This window comes from Malania oleifera, chromosome 11 (genome assembly GCF_029873635.1).
Source record: "Malania oleifera isolate guangnan ecotype guangnan chromosome 11, ASM2987363v1, whole genome shotgun sequence".
NCBI classification, from domain to species: Eukaryota; Viridiplantae; Streptophyta; class Magnoliopsida; order Santalales; family Ximeniaceae; genus Malania; species Malania oleifera.
Window position 1 is genome coordinate 29,534,248 of NC_080427.1, and position 14,805 is coordinate 29,549,052.

The 14,805-nt window shown below is 36.9% G+C and overlaps 1 protein-coding gene across 1 annotated transcript in view; it reads right to left on the minus strand.

Moving 5' to 3' along the window:
• The window catches only part of LOC131143489 (DNA gyrase subunit B, chloroplastic/mitochondrial-like), a 108,487-nt gene that overhangs the window by 51,807 nt on the left and 41,875 nt on the right, over positions 1–14,805 (minus strand). The window lies entirely within an intron of this gene.

Below are 14,805 nucleotides of genomic sequence, written 5' to 3' on the forward strand. Positions count from 1 at the left end.
ACCATTTTTAGAGTTTAATGAAAGAATTCCATGCTTTACTACCAACTTCCATTGTTTTTTCAAGTCAAAATTGAAACTGACATCAAAATTGAAATTTCCATTGAAATTTCGGTGATTTTGGGCGCTTGAAATTTTAGTTGAAATCAAACACATGGACGAGATACCAAAAACTCCATCTTACCAATTTCTGGATGGCAAATAGAAAAGAGATGTTCCAGAGTCCCACTTAAAAGTGTTTGCTTCAGGTGAAAATAGGGGTTATATCAGTGCCCCCATAAGCCTTGAATTAACCCCAAATTACAATAGGGGTTGAGGCAAGCCGCCATTCAAGAGGCACGCTGATGTGCACCTCATGCATTTTTACCTTACACTTTATCCCCCCCCCCCCCCCGCCCCCTTTTTTTTTAATCTCAACCATCCAATTTGAGTAAAAATCTAGTAGACCACGCCATTGCAGGTATAGGGAAAATGTGTGAAGATGATCAGTGGAACTGACCTAGAAGAACCACCTGCAGGGTAGGTGAAACTAAAGAAGCTAAACTGGTTCAGTCTAAACATTCTCTTCAAGATTCAGTAATCTGGAATTTAACTCCTTAGGCTCGATTAATTTTGCTTCTACCTCAGATCACTTCAGGGGAAAAAATCACTATATTAGTTGCCATTCAGCTGTCTGGTTTAAGTCTTAAACTCCCAGACATGCTTCTATCAGTTGTTGGTAGCCTTGGGCAGACTGTACACCCCAGACAAAGGAAGGCCTGGAAGAGGATTTATTCTACTTGTATTTTATGCAATCACAGTTTGGAGACTATGGATCATGTATTATTTGCTTATGGAGTTACTGGTTCTCTTTATCACAGAGCCACAGCCTCTATTAAATTGCCCACTCAATCTACTTGTTGGCAAGATGAGCTTAGCAGGTTGAGTAGTGAGTACTTAGGGGAATTATTCTGAAGCAAGAATAAGAAAAATCTGTCGGGCAGCTTAAATCTACCACATCTAGAGAGCTCAAAATATTTTAAAAATTTCTGTTAATATGAATGAAACCCTTCATTGTATATTGTTTGATATTAAAGGAAAAATGTCTGGATTCTACAACTTTTAGGAAGTTAATAATTTATTTGTACTATTTTCCCTTTGTGCTAATATATTCTCTCTCACCTTTTCCCCAAAAAATAAAAAATAAAAATAAAAAAATGTGAGAAGCACTGAATAATATCATATTTGTCTTGCATCTAACAGCTCTCAACTCTCGGCATTCACTTGAACATAAACAATTTTCAGCATTCTCAAGAGAGGCAGAGTTGTGATCGAAGGCCAACCATAGATTCCATCACCAATGAATTATCAAGCCATGATTGAAGGACAACTCTCAACATGTGATCAACCACACATCCAGAATCCATCCAGCTGTGAAAAATTAGGTTAATCTTCTCTCTTTTCTTCTATTTCTTCTTCTTATTATTATTCTTCATCAACCAGGTAATACTGTCCTCATTCTTCTTCTTTCTTCTTCTTCTTGATCAACAAAAACCAGTGGTTCTGCTGCTCTGCAGCTCTTGGTCAGAGCCCCTGTGACCCTCCCTCCCTCTATTTTTTTTTTTCTGGTTTTTTTTTTTTGGAATTTCTGCTAATTTTCCTGAAATTTCTGCTGCGCTTGCTCTCTATCTTCTTCTTCCTGCTGCCTTCAGTCAGGCTGCCATGAACCCTCTTTCGATTTTTTTTCTTTTTGGTTTTCCTTTTCTTTTTTTTTCCCAAGAAATTTTACCTTCACAGCTCTCATTCAGAGCTGCAGCAAGCCCCCTTTTTGGTGCTCCTTTTTTTTTCCTGTTTTACAGTTCTGTTGCTTTTTCTTTTTTATGGAATTTATGCTGCATTTCTGCTTCTGTTTTCTTGGATTTCTGGCATGAACACCGTGTGCAGTTCCCCTGTTTTTTACAATCGTTTTTTTTTTTCAAAAAAAAAAAAAAAAAAATATTAGTGTGTTTACAAATGAAGAACCCATTACTTTGGGCATTTAAAACAATATTAATACATGTGTACCCCCTTCCCCCTCCTCCTTAGTGAGACGCATGGTTTTGCCTTGCACCAAGGCTCCAAATACCTTTTCCAAATACCTTTTGTGCCCCAGTGCGCCTTAAACCATAGACAACTATAATTACACATACTAACAATAATGTCAAATGGATACATTAGCAGACCTCAAAATAAGGTAGTTCGGGAAAACAGAAAATAACATGTTTTTAACAAAAATTCTTTAAACCCAATTAGTTTGAACCCAAACACTAAACCTACAAGTGGCGTGGATTAGTTTCTAAAATCAATGGAATAGAGTACAATTTTGCAAATGTGTGGAAAGAAGCCATAGCCAGCTTACTGTTATGGTACATTTGAAAAGATTTCCTAATAATGGTATAAAGATGGCAAATTATTTTGGAGATGAAGGTGAGGATGGGATCAATGAAATTGGCACCAGGCCTAATCTCAATTTTTCCAAATCATCTCATCAAATTTATGAGATTATCATTTTTTTCTGAAAATGAAAAGATTTCGGGTTTGAAGATCAACTCGTCCAAGAGCAGGGTGGCTGTTTTCAATTTGAGCAGTAGGGACTTAGAGAGTTTTAAAACCCTGGCAGGTTTTGTTTTCTTAGAATGACCACTTTCTTATCTTGGTCGCTCTCACGGGGCATTCCTAATCCTGTGGTTTTTTTGGGATCCAATGATCAAGAGGTTGGTGCGTGCGCGCGTGGGAGTGGGGGAAGTGGGGTGCGGAGGCATGGTCTTAAATTTCAATTTCAACTAAAATTTCGAGCCTACAAAAAATATGGAAATTTTGATATTGAAGTCAATTTCGATTTTGAATTTAAAAAATGATGGGAATTACTAGTAAAGCATGAAATTTTTTTATCAAACTCTAGAAATTGTCAATAAACATAATAATGCAAGATTTAGAACAAAAATGTTATAAAATAAATACATCAATGACATGTATGTGGTGTATAAGGGTGCAATAAGTGTAATAATGTTATTTTATTAAACCTATTCAATTAGAGTAAATGAAATCCATAAATTAGTTGAATATTATTTAGTATTAAATACCAATAATTTAAATATAATTCACCAAATAAAATGTTGTAGCTACTATATAACTTTAATTTTCCAAACAATTTCGAAAGTATGAAAGCAATCATTCATAACCTTCCTGCAAGAATCTTTAGTTACAATTAAAAATAAAAAGAAAAAGAAAAGGATTAATCAAGAGAGAAATTTCTATATGGGTTTCAAATATCAAATTTTAAGTTCAAGTTAAAATTTCGCTCAAATTTTGAGATTTCAATCAATTTCATATGATTCATAGAAATTTCGACAGAAATTTTATAATATAAAAATTGACTGCCATTTCGATTTTGAGGGTGGTGGAAAGTGGAAATTTCGAAGGAAATTATGACAACTTTGCAGAGATTTAAGACGATAGGTGGGGGAATGGAAGAGAGCGTATTTGTCTCTAGGGGGTCATGTTACAATAATTAGTGCCTCCCTCTCAATCATTCCTAGTTACATCCTTCAACTTTTTAGAGTTCCCAAAAGCATAGCCAAAACTCTTAAGAGGCCAATGTGTCTCCCTGGTTGGGTTCTAGGAAGATTAGGACTTAGAAAACCCAAATCTATAGCCTGAAGGGGCACTGGGGCTTGGTGATGTGGTTCCCAAAAACATCTTCCTAATTGCTAAATGGTTGTGGAATTTCCCTTAGAGATTAATCACTATGGAATAAGGTGATAAAAGTAAATATGGACTCCATCCAAATGGGTGGGAAACTAGAGGAAGTGGCATTATTTCTCATGCTAGCCCTTGAAAGTTTGTTTCTTAGGTGACATGTCTATCATCTCCTCTCACTTGTTTCAAAGTGGGTACCAATAATAGGGTTTGGTTTTGGAGGATGTTTGGGTAGGTGATAATTCTTTGGAGTGTACCTCATTTGATTAAGCTTTCTACTCTTCACAATGCACCTATTAATTCATTTTTTCTTCTAAGGGGATGATGAGAGGGCTTGTGAGGGCGATTCTTCAGGTCTGTACTCTTCAAGATAGTTTTTCCTTAGCCTCTTAAAATCCATTTCCCCCAAATTTTCCCTTGGAACCATATCATTTAAAATACAAAGGTTCCTTTGAAGATTCAGACTTGCATTTGGACAATACTCTAAATAGAATTAATACACATGATTTATTTCAGACAAGCAGATCCTCTAGGTCTCTTAGTCCTCATATGTTATTGATGTGTCATGCGTCCAAAAAAAACAAATGTGCACCTTTTCCTCCATTGTCAGGTTGCAACACACCTTTGTAGTACTCTCTTTTCTAGTTTCAATGAATCTGGGGTGGACCTCAAGATATGGGAGATCTCTTGCTTGAGAACAATTGGGTCTTGGCCCAAGTAGGAAGATTTGTGTCTTTGGTGTGGTGCTATCTTCGCTATCTTGTTGACCTTTTGGATTGAGAGTAACATGAGGACCTTCAAGATTGCACAAGTCCTCATCTATTATGGATAGGGCAGTGTTCATGACTTCCTTTTGGGCCATTCATTCAAATTCTTTTGGGGGGGTTTATTACTGTCCAACCTTCAAAGGAATTGGAATGCAGGTCTTTTGTAATCTCTTTTGTTGTTGACCTTTGTTTTTTAGAGGACACCTAGTCTTCCTATTGATGTACCCTGTTTTGGTCTTTAAAATTTTCTCCCATCTAGAAAAAAAAATAATGCAATTTCCCACTCACTGATCTTTCTTAGGGGTGGCAAACAGGTCGGTTGTATGGATTTTTAGCAGGCCATAAATGGGTTCGTTATGTAAATGTTCATTTACCCATTTATAACCTATTCTATAAAACAATTAAAATGCAAGTCCAATCCAGACACTACATTAGGGCAGACCCAGGCCAAACCTGTCTGACAAACCCATGAATTCTATTGATACATTAGAACCCCAACGTCAACAACCACCAAAACTTATTCCAACCAAGTGGGGTCCGTCCGCCATAGTAGTTAGAGGCGCGAGGCGAGCCGAGGCGCAAAGGGTCTTTGAAGCCGAGGCGCGAGGCACAAGGCGAAGGCGCGCGCCTCATGAAGGTGAGGCGCACAATTATTAAAATGGTGTAAAATATCTATTTGGGGTAATTGATATATGAACATATGAATATCTAGTAATATTAGAATTTAAAATGCCAAAAAATTCAATTACAAAATTGAAAATTTAGCCCAAAAGCATCAACAATTCAACATAGTTCAACATCAAAAGAAAAGAGTACAAATCAAAAAATAGTAGCTAAATTTCAATAAAATAAATAAATATTATGTATTAATTATAATTTATAAACTCACATTAATTAAACTAAATATTACAAATTAAAAAATAGTAGCTAAATTTCAGTAAAAAGAATAAATATTATGTATTAGTTATAATTTATAAACTTGCATTAATTAAACTAAATATTTAATTAGTAATTACATATAAAGAAGAAGAGGAAAAAGAGTAGCCAAATTTCAATAAAAAGAATAAATATTATGTATTAGTTATAATTTATAAACTTACATTAATTAAACTAAATATCACAAATTTAAAAACAGTAGGTAAATTTCAGTAAAAAAAATAAATGTTATGTATTAGTTATAATTTATAAGCTTAGATTAATTAAAGAAAATATTTAATTTATAAGCTTACATATAAAGAAGAAGAAAAAGAGAAGCAGCAGGCAGCAGCACACAGCATGCAGCAAGCAGGCAGCAGGAAGAAGAAGAAGAAGAAGAAGAAGAGAAGCAGAAGCCAGCAGGCAGCAGGAAGAAGAAGAAGAAGAAGAAGTCGCGAGGGCTCCTGCTGGTTGGAAACGAAGTCGCGAAGGGTCGTGCTTCTTAAAAATGTCAAAGACGAACTCACGATCCTGGTTCGAAGCTCAAAGACGAAGTAGTGAAGGCTTCCGTCTGGTTCGAAGGCTCGCAGACGAGCTCACGTTGCTGGTTCAAAGGATCGCGAAGGCTCCTGCTGGTTCGAATGTGCAAACGAACTCACGAAGGGCTTCAAAGGGCTGAGAGGGGCTAGGGCTATGTCCGTTCGAGTCGAATGAGGGCTACCGGTCTGGCTGTGGCTATTTCTCTACTTTAAATGACTAAAAATTCACAAGGCGCAACTCACTGCACCTGTCGCCCCAGTGCGCCTCGTCTCGCCTAGCGTCGCCTCTTGCAGGTCGCCTCGCCTCACCTGGTTTGAGGCGCAAGCCTCTTCGCTTCACTGCGCCTAGGAGGCGCGCTTTTAACTACTATGCCGTCCGCTACATGAATCCTATTCTGCGATTTGCATGATCTAGGGCAATATCCTCTAGAAGCTAGAGTGCTGTCAAATCCTCATTCACTATTTTGGAAAAAGTTGTTCTAGGCCTACCTATCTCCTCCTACTGCCACTAGCATTAACTAGCTCAGTCCTCCCATGGGTGCTTTATTTGGCATAAATTGCAAGTGCCCAAACCATTTGTCCTTCCCTTATCTAAATTCCTACTGGTACTAGACCCAATCTACAACTTAAACAAATGTGTTCATTCCTTAATTTATCTTTTAGATTTATATGAATCATCCACCTTAACATTCTCATTAAAAAGCTTTTACTTTTTTAATATGTTGCTTCTTAGTTGCCCAACATTCTGACCAATAGAGCATAACAGTTTTTTTTTTTTTTTTTGGAGACAGGAAAAGAACTCCATTAACAGAAACGAGAAAAAATTACAAAGAACAGAGGATAAATATCCTCCTAAAAAATAGAAGAGCAGCTACAATAAAGTCGGCCCCCACCCCTGAACCTCAAATCCCTCTGAAATCATACAACAGAACTCCCAAAAAGAACACAAAAGTATGAGCCCAAAAGGAAGGAAGGAAGGAAGGAAGGAAAACATCTTATCTCATAATAAAGAGCAAAAGAGAGCAAACAAAAGCACATCTCCACAAAACCATCCCTTTCTTACTCCTCCCAAAACTTCTATTCCATACCAGCAAAAAATTGTCAACTGTCATGGAAGCACCATTTATTTGTCAAAAAATCATAAAAAAAATTGGGCAAAAGCTGCTGAGTTACCGGACAATAAAATAAACAAATGATCACCAGCTTCACTCAACTGTAAACACATAATACAAAAGTATTCAGACTGATTGCCCTAGAAGACCTCCTCACTTGCAACAAATCATTAGTATTAAGCCTATTATAAGCTGAAGTCTAAACGAAAGCCTTGATCGTGAAAGGAACCTTAGCCTGCCAAATTAAATTATTCAAGGGAAAAAATAAGAAGAATTCGAGGTTTTCAGCAGCTGGGAGAATAAAAGATTTTGTAGTAAAGAACAAGAATCATCCCCAATCCAAATTCTTAAATCATTACGCACTCAAGGAACAAAAGAACCAACACCCCACAAAATGAAAAGGTCATCAACATCTCTTTCAATGATATTTCTAAAAAAGTGAAAATCTTAAGAAAGAGGCCACCCCCCAATGAATAAAAGCATTAATTGAGGCCATTATAAATGGAAGACTGCAACAAAATCTCACCCATCCGACTGTCCTAAAAATGAATAAGATTCCCATTTCCAACTTGGGGTCAAGTAAGGAGGTGTAAGAAATGAGCAACGTGGGAATAAACTATCAAGGGTTTGCATAAGAAGCATTGCCACTACCTCCAGCATCCCAATCATTCCGATGTAAACCATACTTGCTTCTAATAACCTCGTTCCACAAGGAGTCAGCCTCCAAGGGAAATCTCCATAGCCATTCCCAAACCAAATAAGTATTTTTGGACACCACATTCCCAAGGCCCAAACCCCCTTCCAACGTAAGTCTTCTAACCTTATCCCCTCTAATCCCTTGTCTTCTAACCTTATCCCTTCTAATCCCTCTTCTCCTCCCCTATACCCCCATAAAATCTCTCATAAGCAGGGTAGCGACCTCACTGCAAGAATTTTGAAAAAAGAGAAAATAAATGAGGATATTAGAAAGAGAAGGAGAATAAAGTGACCTCCTAAGGATAAATAAGCCCTCCAACCAACTCTCTGCTGGCTCCACCATCAGCAAAAAGTAGAGGAATTAAGATTGCCTCCAATGCTCCAAGAGGAGTACCCAAATAAGTCAAAGGTCAGTCTAAAATAGCACAACCAGAAAAAACAGAAAAATGCTCTCTAACTCACCCTACCCACATTTACACCTGTCACCCAACTCCTAGAGATGTTGATCCACAATCTTGAAATTTTCTCAAAAATCTTAAGGTTAAAACCTCTCAAATTTTCACAACACCATATTCAAGAGAGGAGGGTATCATCAGCAAGTGGAGATGGGACACAACAACCACCTGCCTGCCTACTTTAAGGCCCCAAAAATCACATCAAGTACTTGAGAATGGCTAATCTCCTACTCAACATGTCAAATTACGTCATGAACAAAACCGGGGGGGGGGGGGGGGGGGGAGACTCCCTTGTCTTAACCGCCTCGAGACCTAAAACTACTCCCTAGGTTGACCATTGACTATTTTATAGTCACTGCAGATAAAAATCCTTTAATCCATTTTCTCTATACCTCCCTGAACTCCTTTTTTTTTTTTTTTCCATCATCAAAGAGAAACTATATAAAAAGAGGCATCAAGGGGATGCCACCCAAGTACAAAGAAACAACAAGAGAGAAACGTCCCTTGCTGAAAAGTATCAAGGAAATCAAGAATTACAAAGGAGCCACTTTCAGCTAGCCCAGAATGCCAACTATAGGTAACAACCATCCAATGGTCCATGACAGCCTGAATAGGAGAGATAATTCCTTTAGAGGCTCTTCTGTTCCTCTTTCTCCACAGAACATGGAAAATAGCAAGGGGAACAAGGGAGAGAGATCTTCTCCCTTCCTTATTTGGTCCAATCCCTTTCCAAGCCCACAGTTCACCTCCCAATATAGCTATAGTGACCCACTTCTGATTTACAATGGAGATGGCTAACTTCCACAATTTCTTTGTCCATGAACAATTAATGAGGATGTGATCAACTGATTACTCCTGCTCCAAACATAAAAAGAATCTATTGACAAGAGGGAGACCTTTTTTCTAAAGATTGTCTATAGTAAGGATTTTTCCAATAGTAGCTTTCCATGTGAAAAAGGCAACCTTTGAAGGGGATGCTTTTCCAAATCAGCTTCCAAGGGAAGTTAGTACTGCTCCCACTCAGAGAACTAAGGTGCTTATAGAAAGAGTTGCCAATGAAGTTACCATCTCACTTCAAAACCCATTTGGGCTCATCAGAATTGGCTTGACAATGAGACTTATAGACACCTGAAAAAATATGTAAAGTATCAAGTTCCCAATCAAACGCATTTCTATTCAAAAGACTATTCCAAACAATCACTTGACTGGTGTTAACTAGTAAGGGTGTCTTTGTTGCTTGAAAATCCAAATATGGAAGGGAAAGAGGAGCTGAGTTGTCAATTACCGCACCAAATATCATGCCAGAAGAACATATCAGCTCTGCTCCCCACATGGTAGCAGATGAGAGGGAAGAAATTCTCCCATACCCTTCTAACATATCTCCAAACACTAGTACCATAAGCTCCCTTTGAAACTTTTGAGGTCCAACCATTATGATAGAGACCATACCTGATAGTAATGGCATCCCTCCGAAGGTGATTTTTCTCAGTCATGAGTCTCCAAAGTCATTTCCCGAAAAGGGCCTTATTAAAGATAATAAGGAACTGAAGCCAAGGCTGCACTTTCATAAAGGTTGTTTAACCAATCCAAATTTAACAAGATGATGTTTGAAAACCTCGCCCATATTCCCCCAAAGAAATCTTCTTTGGATACCCACTAATCACTTGGCAAGTGCACTAGGATTACAGAAAAGAGACATGAAGTGAACGGGAAGATTGGACAAACTACTTTTAATGAGAGGAAGTTTGGAACCTTTGGACAAAAAGTTCCTTTTCCAACCAATGAGTTTCTTTTCAAACTTGTCAACAATGGGATCCCAAATACCCTTGTCCTTAAACTTTGTCCCCAAGGGGAGGCCAAGATAAGTGATAGGGAAGGCACCGAGTTTACAACCTAGGATACTTGCAAGGTCTTAAATTTCGATTTTGACTCCAATTTCGAAGCACCAAAAGTACGAAAATTTTGATGAAAATTTCGATATCGATGTCAATTTTGATTTCAATTTGAAAAAAAATAATGAAAATTAGTAGTAAAGAATGGAATTCTTTTATGAAACTTTAGAAATAGTTAATAGACATAATCATATAAGTTTTAGGACTAATATATTACAAGTTAAATACATTTATGTTGTATATTAGGTGGAAAAAGTAGGAATATAATATGTGTATCAAACATATTTATAAATAATGTGCATTAAACATATTCTCAGTTAATACAAATGAAATTCATAAATCATTTAAATATTATTTATTATACAAATAATGATAATTTAGGCATGAATGGTGAGATAAAATGTCGTTGTAATTATATTTTTTCATATAATTTCAAAATTCCTTGTAATAATAGTTTTCTTTCAATAAAAAAATAAAACAAATTAAGTGAAGAATTTCACTTCGTCCTAAACCTCTAATTAAGATTCCAAGGAAATTTCATTTTATAATTAAAAATTCGACAAGTTTCACTATAATTTTGAGATTTCAACAAATTTCAGATGATTCGTTGAAATTTCAATGGAAATTATGTAAAACAGAAATTGACTACCATTTTGATTTCGAGGGTGACGGAAATCAAAAATTTTGACGAAAATTTCAACAATTTCATGGAAATTTAAGACCATGGATACTTGCAAGTAAGAATGATTTCACTCTTTTATATTTAATTTTAAGCCTAAAACCGCTTCAAAACCAAGGAGGGTGCATCTAAGATTAAGAATTTGCCCCCGACTCATCCTCACAAAAGATGATAGTGTCATACGCAAAAAGGAGGCGGGTGATTTTCATAGAATCATTGTTCCTTCCAATGCTAAGACCGTTTAGAAGGCCACCTTCATTTGCAATAGTTATCATTAGAGTCAGCACTTCCATGACCATGATAAATAAAAGGGGGGAAAGGTGGTCACCTTGCCTTAGACCACAAGATGATCTGAAGAAATCAATAGGACATCCATTCACCAGAACTAAAAAAATGGTGTTGATATGCTGTCAAATCCATCTACACCAAGCCATTCTTGTGAGAATGTACAGTAGAAAACTCCAGTTAACTTGGCCAAAAGCCTTCTCCATATCCAGCTCGCACATTGTTACTCTTTTCCCACACTTAATGTATGCATCAACAACTTCACCGGCCATCAAGGCAAATAGAGCAGCACCCATGATTTGCCTAAAGGCATAATAGTGCTTATCGACAACTTCTAAGATTGCATGTTCGAGCCAAGTTGTCAAGACTTCGGATGGGATTTTGTATAAGCTTCCAAACAAGCAAATTGGGCAAAAATATTTGATGTTACAAGCATTTGGTTTCTTAGAAACCAAGGAGATAAAGGTTGAGTTGATGTTAGATACAAAATTGTCAGTTCTAAGGAAGTCTTTGAAAATCCCAACAATGTCTTCATTGAGAAAATCCTAGTTCCTTTGGAGGAAAGTCATATTAAAGCCATCTAGACCAGGCAATTTATCCTATTGCAACTCTTAAGAGCTTAAATAATGTCTTGCTTTTTTTATTAAAGCCTCTCAAGCCATAGGGCTGTGGAGAGGCTCAGGTTTCTAAACATAATACCATCAACTGTTGGTTGCCAAAACTCAGGTTCAATGTATAAGGTTTTAAAAAAAGTAGCAAACGCGACTCTTGATTTCATCCACCAACATCTCTCCCTCCACTTCCACTCTTGTTATCATATTAAATTTACAGTGTGCATTAGCCGCACGATGGAAGAAACTAGTATTTTTATCCCCCCTCCTTCAGCCAAAGAGCCCTTGATTTTTGCCTCATGATATGGGCAAGATCTCTTTTGAGAGCTAATCTTTTAGTTTCAGCATTAAGACCCTCACTGATTTCCTTGACATCCAGCTCCTAAGATATTAAGAAACTCCTCTTTTCTCAGAGTGATGTTGCCAAAAACATTTTTGCTCCACCATTTCAGTTTTTCTTTCAGCAATTTCAGCTTTGAGGCAACCGCAAAGCTGGCCTTCCCTTCAACTTGCAGCTCAAGCCACCATTTCTTGACTTGTTCATCAAACTCTGCATGTTTAATCCACATGTTCTCAAATTGGAAAAGGATTGGCCCTCACTTGACTCCCCCTGTATCAATAAGGATTGGGAAGTGGTCTGGGATAGGGTGCAGAAGCAAGGATTGGGTAATCTTCAGAAAGTGTTCCTCCCAAATAGGGGAAATTAAGAATCTATTAACCCTAGAGTGTGACCTCGAGTTTGACCACATGAAAGGAACCTCTCCAAACCCCTTCTTAGCCATCACCTGGTCCAGAAAACCCTAAATTATAATATCATAGCCTTTTTCAAAATCCAATTTGAGAAAACTCCCTGCTCTCCCCTCCTCCTCACATCCTCCACCACTTCTTTGGCAGCCTAAATAGCATCTAAAATATGTATCCTTGATGAAGGCAGATTGTTTCAGAGCAATTGTGTTCCCTAACTAAGTGGCCGCCTTTGTTGGGCCTAACTTATCAGCCCAATAATCTTTGAGGATGGCCCAGCCTGACTCCTGTTAAGAAGCCTTGCATGGATCTTAGCTGTGCTGTATTTGACCAAAATTGGGAAGTGGATCTTGCCATCCTACGCTCAGCATTCAAGTAATTTTCTTTCTTTGGGCAAGGATTAAGGGTCTTGGGGATAAACTGCTGACATTCTCCTTCCATAAAATTTGAAAAAATTTCTGCTTGAGGCTATAGAATTTGCTTGCAACAACCCAGATTTCATGCCTTGAAAAAAACTGCCAATGTTGAGCTCTTTCCTTCCTCATCTCCCCTCACTGAAAAACTGCCATTGCCACCACAAATGGTCTTCAATTGAAAATTGTTTGCCTATGGCCCTCATTAGCCATTTCCAGACACCGGAAACCATTGGTCACCATTGTAGAACCATAGTCCAAAGACCTGCGCTGCATTTCCTCTACAACCTTATGAGTAGCATGCCTTGCTTCCCCACTGGACAACACTCCAACCTTCTTGCAGATCTTTCATCCTCAGGCCTCCTTACCATTCGGTACACACATCATGTGAATTGCCCCCTGATTCTTCTCCAGCAAGAGGAAATGACCATAGTTGTTTGCTTGTAGCAGTATAATGTAATGGTTTGGTGCCCTCAAAGATCTCGCCCATGGATTTGGGAGTTCTGGGGAATAAAAATAAATGTAACTCCTCCGTCAGCCATTGTCATTCTTCAAACAATGAAATGATGGGAAAATGACGTTGTTTGTTGTTCTCTATAATGTTGAAAGTTCTATCTTTTCCCTAGAAAGAAAAAAAAAATGTTGATTAGAATGGTAAAAGTCCCCATAAAATCTCAAAAAAGAGCAACAAAGTGGTTGATTTTGGATGACCAGGAGTAGTGCGAACTCTATTCTACCATTTAGAAAATCACGACAGAGACTAATTGGAAGCCATTGTCAGACAAAATCCTAAGCTTGTTTCTCTTGGTCTTTTCAATACCAAGAAGCTACAAAATGGCCACCAACAAGAGATTTTAAGTGTTTATTGAAATTTTTGGGTGTTACGAAGCTAATAGTCAATATCATCATTCACCATTGAACTAAATGACATTTTGTTTCTTTAGAACAAGTTCAGGAAACCTAAGGGCCTGTTTTTCTAGATTTTCAAATAATTAAAAAAGGCACTTTTCCAATTTTCCAAGATTTATATATGAAAACTAAAAACAATACAAAATATTGTTCCAACTTTACTATGCAAATTTGGAAAACTAGAAAGCAAGGTAACATTTTTTGTAATTATTTGAAAATTTGAAAATGGAAAATAAAATTGTTTACCAAAAGCAAACAGGGCACAAAATTTGTAAAACAAATCACAACAAAGATTAAAGAAGAAAGGCTTTGTTTATTTAGATTCTAAAGCCCTTGCAAAGGCTTTTTTAGCATAGTTAGTCCTATAGTAGTCCTATAGAACTTTCTTTTAATTTTACCAATATTCTACATTCACATAACACACCTAAAGCACTTCTCCTTTTTTATCCAACTAGCTTTAATCCTATGTATTACATATTCAATTTCTCCTTCAGCTTGAATAACGTATCTAAGGTGTCAAAATATACTATAATATTCCTCCTAAAATGAAAAAAAAAACCACGTTTCATGTTTGTTGTATCATTTATACTAACATAAAAATTTCTAGATTCTAAAACTTCTCATGATAATTCCAACTTAGATTCCACTCCACCCTAGCTTTATCAATCAAAATAATATCATCTACAAACATGCAGAAACTTCATTTTGGACATTCCTAGTGAGTTCATCCATCACCAAAGCAAAAAGATGGCTCAAATTATACCCTTGGTACACGTATTACCAAACAGAATCCTCCTCCTTCACCCAAGCTTGGGACTAGTGGTATGTGGAAAGAATAAAAGCATTAAGTGCAACATAGGTGGAGTTTTAAATTCATGAATATAACTAAATTATCATTTTTCTCTTGTAACTTGTAAATGACAGATTAGCTCTTTCAAGTATGATAAATAACCAATTTGCACTTTACTTTTCTCCCTTGTTTAGTTTGATAATTAAATAAATCTGTTGAAATGATATTTTAAAAATAAGAAGCAATTTTGAGAATTTCAAAATCCAGAGAAACCCTCAAAATTG